The following is an 8,161-nucleotide window of genomic DNA, read 5'->3' as shown; positions in this document are numbered from 1 at the left end:
GTCAACCACTCTCTTTTATACAGAGCTGACACTGTCACGTAATTCCTTCCAACAGTTCATCCACTCAGGTGTCGACCCCCTAGGGGGTGACATCACTATCACAGGCAATCTGCTCCGTCTCCACATCATTTTTCTCCTCATACATGTCGACACAAACGTACCGACATACAGCACACACACAGGGAATGCTCTGATAGAGGACAGGACCCCACTAGCCCTTTGGGGAGACAGAGGGAGAGTTTGCCAGCACACACCAAAGGGATAACCTTATATAAGTGTTTTTCCCCTTATAGCTGCTGTATTGTTAATACTGCGCCTAATTAGTGCCCCCCTCTCTTTTTTAACCCTTTCTGTAGTGTAGTGACTGCAGGGGAGAGCCAGGGGAGCTTCCCTCCAACGGAGCTGTGAGGGAAAATGGCGCCAGTGTGCTGAGGAGATAGGCTCCGCCCCTTTTTCGCGGACTTTTCTCCTGCTTTTTTATGGATTCTGGCAGGGGTTAAAATTCATCCATATAGCCCTGGGGGCTATATGTGATGTATTTTCGCCAGCCAAGGTGTTTTTATTGCTGCTCAGGGCGCCCCCCCCTAGCGCCCTGCACCCTCAGTGACCGAAGTGTGAAGTGTGCTGAGGAGCAATGGCGCACAGCTGCAGTGCTGTGCGCTACCTTGGTGAAGACGGGATGTCTTCTGCCGCCGATTTTCCGGACCTCTTCTGTCTTCTGGCTCTGTAAGGGGTCCGGCGGCGCGGCTCTGGGACCCATCCATGGCTGGGCCTGTGATCATCCCTCTGGAGCTAATGTCCAGTAGCCTAAGAAGCCCAATCCACTCTGCACGCAGGTGAGTTCGCTTCTTCTCCCCTTAGTCCCTCGATGCAGTGAGCCTGTTGCCAGCAGGTCTCACTGAAAATAAAAAACCTAAACTAAAACTTTCACTAAGAAGCTCAGGAGAGCCCCTAGTGTGCACCCTTCTCGTTCGGGCACAAAGATCTAACTGAGGCTTGGAGAAGGGTCATAGGGGGAGGAGCCAGTGCACACCAGATAGTCCTAAAGCTTTCTTTAGATGTGCCCAGTCTCCTGCGGAGCCGCTATCCCCATGGTCCTTACGGAGTCCCCAGCATCCACTTAGGACGTTAGAGAAAGGCAGGTAAGCAATGTAACAAAGCAATGAGGAAGGCAAGTCAGATGCTTGGCTGCATAGGGAGAGGAATCAGCAGCAGAAAAAAAAAAGTAATAATGTCACTGTATAGGTCATTGGTACGGCCTCAGCTAGAATACTGTGTTCCATTCTGGAGGCCATATCTTCAAAAGGATATTAATACATCAGAGACTGTACAGAGAAGGGCAACTAAAATGGTGCATGGCTTACATCACAAAACATACCCAGAAAGACTAAAAAATCTCAATATGTATAGTTTGGAGCAGAGAAGGGAAAGGGGGGCATGATAGAAACTTTCAAATATATCAAGGGTTTTAACAAAGTCCAGGAGGGAAACATTTTCCAAATGAAGAGAAGCAATAGGACACGAGGACATGCACTGAGACTGGAGGGGGGGAAGTTATGGGGAAATTTGCGGAAAAATTACTTCACAGAAAGGGTAGTGGGTGGACAAGTGGAATAGCCTCCCATCAGAGATGGTAGAGGCTAAGACAGTAGAGCAATTTAAACATGCATGGGATAGACATAAGGATAGCCTTACAAAGAAATTAGGATCAAATAAGGATTGAGCTAAAAATATGGTAAAAAAAAAAGAAAAAAGGGCAGACTAGATGGGCCAAGTGGTTCTTATCTGCCGTCAAATTCTATGTTTCTATCCCTGCAGATGTAATTTCAGAAAAAGAGCTCTGTAGGGACAAGGAAAATGTTACCGTGTTGCTGTCCTTACTGGGAAATACAGAGAAATACACTGAATGTCAAAATTTGAAGAAATCCTAGTAATCTTAATATTCCCTTCAATTACAATTACACTGTTTGGGCACCCATAGTTTTGGTACAGAATCATTAACTGCTGATCCTCCCTCCCTCTGCAGCTCACTACTGAATGCTATGCTCCTTCTACTGACAGAAACGTGCTATGCCCCGAGGCTTCATTTAGAGCAGGGTTGTCAAACTTGTGGGCCACATGTGGCTCCTACCGCAACCTTTTGCGGCCCGCGGGCAGGGGTCCTTTTTTTCTGGCCCAACCGCCTTGCCTGCAGTGAGGGCAGGAGAGCGCAGTGCGCGCCTCTCCTGCTCCTCAGTCCGGTCTCCGGCGGAGGCGCGGGTATCTTAAGTCAGGCGCTGGTGAGTCAATCAGAGCTCGCAGACTGGCAGCCAATCAGGAGCTGCCGGTCCATGAGCTCTGATTCGCTCACTAACCAGCGCCTGATTTAAGATACCCATGCCTCTGCTGGATACCGGACTGAGGAGCAGGAGAGGCACGCGCTGCACTCTCCTGTCCTCACACACAGCAGATCCCAGGCAACAGCGGCAGTGAGCACATTGGGGGCATATGTTATCTAGCACTGTTGGGCATATGTTATCTGGCACTGTGGGGGCATATGTATATCTGGCACTGTGAGGGCATATGTGTATCTGACACTGTGGGGGTATATGTATATTTGGCACTGTGGGGGCATATGTATATCTGGCACAGTGTGGGCATATGTGTATCTGGCAGTGGGCAGTGTGGGGACATATGTGTATCTGGCAGTGTGGGGACATATGTGTATCTGGCAGTGTGGGGACATATGTGTATCTGGCAGTGTGGGGGCATATGTGTATCTGGCACTGTGGGGGCATATGTGTATCTGGCACTGTGGGGGCATATGTATATCTGGCACTGTGGGGGCATATGTATATTTGGCACTGTGGGGGCATATGTATATCTGGCACTGTGGGGGCATATGTATATCTGGCACTGTGGGGGCATATGTATATCTGGCACTGTGGGGGCATATGTATATCTGGCACTGTGGGGGCATATGTATATCTGGCACTGTGGGGGCATATGTATATCTGGCACTGTGGGGGCATATGTATGTCTGGCACTGTGGGGGCATATGTATATCTGGCACTGTGGGGGCATATGTATATCTGGCACTGTGGGGGCATATGTATATCTGGCACTGTGGGGGCATATGTATATCTGGCACTGTGGGGGCATATGTATATCTGGCACTGTGGGGGCATATGTATATCTGGCACTGTGGGGGCATATGTATATCTGGCACTGTGGGGGCATATGTATATCTGGCACTGTGGGGGTATAAGTATATCTGTCACTGTGTGGCATATGTATATCTGGCACTGTGGGGGCATATGTGTATCTGGCACTTTTAGCGGCATATATGAATCTGGCACTATTGGGTGCATATGTGTATCTTACACTATTGATGATATATGTGTATCTGGCACTGCAGTACTGAGGGCATATTTGTATCTGGCCCCCATATGTGTATCACACACCCATTTTTTGGGCACGCGCGCCTTAGTACCACTAAGAAATTTTTCCTACTTGCACCACTGCATTAAAGTAAATGTTTTCTTCATGATACTTGACATCTCTTTGATTATACTTTATTGTTGTTTTAAAAAAAAAAAAAAAAAACATTGAAAATTGCATATAAGATTCTTTCTTTTCTTGCGGCCCACACAAGACTTACACCTTGATTATTCGGCCCAGTTGGGATTTTGAGTTTAACAAGTCTGATTAGAGGGTTGCGGACCGCTCCCGGTAGTTACAATAGGAGAGGGTGACATAGAAATGCTGTCTCCTTCACAGTGACAGGAAACCAGGTGCTGCACTGTGACATTCTCTTGCAGCGTATAGCTCCTGCCACTAATGATGCAGACAATGTTTCTAGGGGCAGCACAGTGGCGCACCCAGGGGGGGTTTCCGAGTACCCAGAAACCCCCCTCCATTAAAAAAAAAAAAATTTTTTTTTTTTTTAGCTGCATGAGTATTATTAATGACTGTCTAGCGTCCTCTGCAGCCTGCTGTCTTCCTGGTGGCACTTGCAAGTGCAATAAAAGTTTACTTTATTTTAATTATAGTACATATATATCCATGTGCACTGCCTACATATATACACATGTATATACATACATACATACATACATACATACATACATACATATAAACACACACACACACACACACACACACACACACACACACACACACACACACATATGATATATATATACATGTGTATATATATATGTGTACTGTATGTGTGTGTGGATATATATATATATATATATATATATATATATATATATATATATATATATATGTATGCATGTTTAATATGCTATGTATATGTGTATATGGGTTCACTACGATCTCCCGGCGACCAGCATACCGGCGCCGGGAGGCCGGCCGCCAGCTTACCAACAGTGTGGCGAGCGCAAATGAGCCCCTTGCGGGCTTGCTGCGCTCGCCACGCTACGCGCGCCACACTATTCTATTCTCCCTCCAGGGGGGTCGTGGACCCACACGAGGGAGAATAAGTGTCGGTATGCCGGCGGTCAGGCTCCCGGCGCCGGTATGCTGGTCGCCGGGAGCCCGACCGCCGGCATACTGAAGACCACCCGTGTATATGTGTGTGTGTGTGTGTGTATGTATGTATATGTATATATATATATATATGTATATATGTGTGTGTGTGTAAATATATGTATATATATATATATATATATATATATATATATATATATATATATATGTAGATAAATATATATATATATATATATATATATATATACACACACACAGACACACTAGTTTTACGGACCCAGCATATACTGGGTCACCTCAGTCCCCACCAGCGTGATTGGCTCCGCCCAGTTCTGGAAACCCCCCCATGCAAATCCTGCGTTTGCCACTGCAGCATAGCATCTCCGGGAATGCTGGGCATGCCCAAGGAGTGATATAATTCAGTGGAATCCTGCAAGGACACGCCCTTAGAATGAAGCAAGCAGGGGCTTCCCATGATGCCATGCCCCTTTTTTGATAGGTCATGCCCTTTTTGGGCATGAGCCTTCAGGCGGCTATGTTGTGCGCACGGCTGTCACCAGACCAGTGACACCTCTGCAGAGGCAGAACTCTGGGAGGCAACGGAGTCAGCTGCCGCCGGGCTCCTGCTTTGACGGGGGGCACTTTTCCTCCTGTTCCATGTGTTCAGCGACATTAATCAATTAAGTTAATTGACAGCAGCCGGTATATGTTCCGTAGCCGACGTCCCCACTAGTCACTACATCTTACAAATCACACCCTCCTTATTATAGATACACTGGAAGCAGACAACTTACTGATGAAGCCATTTGCTCCTAGAAAGGAAGCATGAGAATTCTAACTATATGAAGTTATTTCTCTGACAATTACAAGTAACTTCATATAGAATTCTCATACTTCCTATGCAAGAGCAGATGTCTCCATCAGCAAAGTGCATGCTTTCAGTGTAATAGGTTGTGGGTTCTAATCCTGGATATGACACTTGCAAATTATCTGTCAGAGAAATAATCAGCATTGTGAGTGACTGAGCAGATCTATGTAGTGTGTGGCTGGACCCCTACATAGGTCTGCCTAGTTGCAATGGTTTTGTAGTAGCTTCATATAGTTAAATTCTGCAGGAGCAAATGTGTGTGTGTGTGTGTGTGTGTGTGTGTGTGTGTGTGTATATATATATATATATATATATATATATATATATATATATATATATTATATAATATAATATATATATGGGCATCAATATTTTCCTTGCCTCCGGGCAACTGGGACAAACTTACGCCACTGCACCTCTGGCTATACTCTTACTCCTTATTTGCTCTATCCAATCTGTTTGGTATGGAGCTTAATAGATCCCTCATATGGACCTGTAGTGTATGTGTACATTTTACAAGTATGCACTTTAAGGGGAACATTTATCAAGCCATTTTCCATAAACTTATACAGAATTAGAGTTGGATCATTGGACGTATATGTGTGGGGTGCACAACAAAGTTACAAGTCATCATGTCAAGCTCATATTCAACTTTAAGGTGCACATTTATCATGCCCATTTACCATAAAATTATATAGAGAGAAAATGGTTGCAAACACACTGCTCAAAATTTTAATATATATTACAATATTAAATATATTAAATATAGGAGGTTGTTTGCGTATACGGGCCTGCATACTGCATCCAGGTCACCTCTGTCGGGCTAGTCCCTAACACTATGGGGTTCATGTCTGGGGCGCAGGGCACCACCAAACCAGCCCAGCTAGAATGAGAAAGTAATTAGTCAATGTAGGGAGTGTTAGAAGAGTAGAGTATGTGGAAAAATACATGGATAACAAACACACAAAGATATTGACATAAAATGTGAGTATTAGTGTTAAGATGTGATGCCCTGGAGTGGCCCAGACAGACAAGTCCTTGGGGCTCCACGCCCCAAATGCACTCCCCAAGAAACTAACACTATAAATATTTGTAGGACTTACTTTAGATTATGCCTGATTCAGTAAAGTGCAGTCAAGTGTTGGTCCCTGCTTAAAATCAATTGGGAAGGTGTCAAGACTGAAGCAGTCTCAAACATCAAGGGGGCAATTCCAAGTTGATCGTAGCAGGAATTTTTTTAGCAGTTGGGCAAAACCATGTGCACTGCAGGCGAGGCAGATATAACATGTGTAGAGAGAGATAGATTTGGGTGTGGTGAGTTAAATCTGCAATCTAAATTGCAGTGTAAAAGTAAAGCAGCCAGTATTTACCCTGCACAGAAACAAAATAACCCACCCAAATCTAACTCTCTCTGCAAATGTTATATCTGCCCCCCTAAGTGCACATGGTTTTGCCCAACTGCTAAAAAATCTCCTGCTACGATCAACTTGGAATTACCCCCCAAGTGTGCATATATACACACACATAACATAGAATGTGCAAGGGGAGTGGCTCTAGACTGCACCAGTCATTGAAGTCCATTCAAGTTGAATGTTTATCAGAGAGTAAGGTAAACTTCCTTTCCAGCTAATTGGAGGGTATACTGGAGGATACAGACAGTACGCCTATGATTTCCAGTCCCCGTAGTATTTTACAAATGTACATGCAGATGACCAGCATGCCACATACATGGCAGTTTGAGAAGGCAAGGTTTAGATGCAGAGCGTGAGTTAATTTGAGAAATATCAATACCAGCCTCTATCAGGTCACTATGTAATGGTAGAAGGGGTGCTTTGTCAGGATTCAAACCTTTGGTGTACTAAGGTCTGTAGTTGTAAATCATCCATGTATACCACAAGCTGGACTCCCTGCAGAGGTGAGGTGACTACTTTTGTTTCAATGGAGAATGTATCAGGTGTGTTTTAGAAGCAAAATAACAAGAGAGAACTCTGGTAGAGTAGGTCTTTCCAATAAGTCCGTGTACACACGGTGAGATTCAAACTTATCCGATTCTCACTGTGCGACGGGGGGCCGGGTCGGCACTTAGCCAGTATCGCAAGCACATAATGAGTGTGCTTGCGATCCTGGTTCTGTGCGATTTTGGCTAAGTGTCAATCCTGACTATCTCTTCTATAGAGATAGTCAGGATTGGCTTGCCTGCACAGCCCTTTTTTAGGCCGATGCCGACCGCGCGGGGCCGCGCATCGGCATCGGATCGGGATCGCAAGGTGACTGTCATCTTGCGATCTGCACTATCTTTTCTTCCGATTCTGACTATATAGTCAGAATCGGAAGAAAAGATCTTACCGTGTGTACACACCTTTAGACTGGAACCATCTGTTGTTTGGATGTATGGAGAACTATTATAATACAGAAATTATTCTGGTCTACTTATAAGGGAATGTCATGCAAACCTCTCTATACAGAATCTTCTTCTAGGGTTTTAAAAGCTGAGTTAGCACTCCTTTAATATTGGTCTGAATGACCGATCTGATTATTTATTATATTATTTGATAGGGAAGATATGACTGGTTAGCTATTCAAAAATGGGTATTTTGTTCTGGTCAGAGTACTGTTACTAAGATTTCGTTCAGATGGTGGCTGTATCTCAAACAATGTGCCTTTGATGAGAAATCAAATTAATGGAAAGCTGACACCTAATTGTAACAACAATTACAGTTTAACAACCATTTGTCTGTGGTAAGCTCTCAGTACTAAACTCTAGGTCTGGAAGCATACTACCCTTGCAGAAAAAGC

This window comes from Pseudophryne corroboree, chromosome 2, assembly GCF_028390025.1.
Source record: "Pseudophryne corroboree isolate aPseCor3 chromosome 2, aPseCor3.hap2, whole genome shotgun sequence".
Classification (NCBI taxonomy): domain Eukaryota; kingdom Metazoa; phylum Chordata; class Amphibia; order Anura; family Myobatrachidae; genus Pseudophryne; species Pseudophryne corroboree.
The sequence above is the reverse complement of the archived record's forward strand: the minus strand, read 5'-3'. Positions refer to the sequence as shown.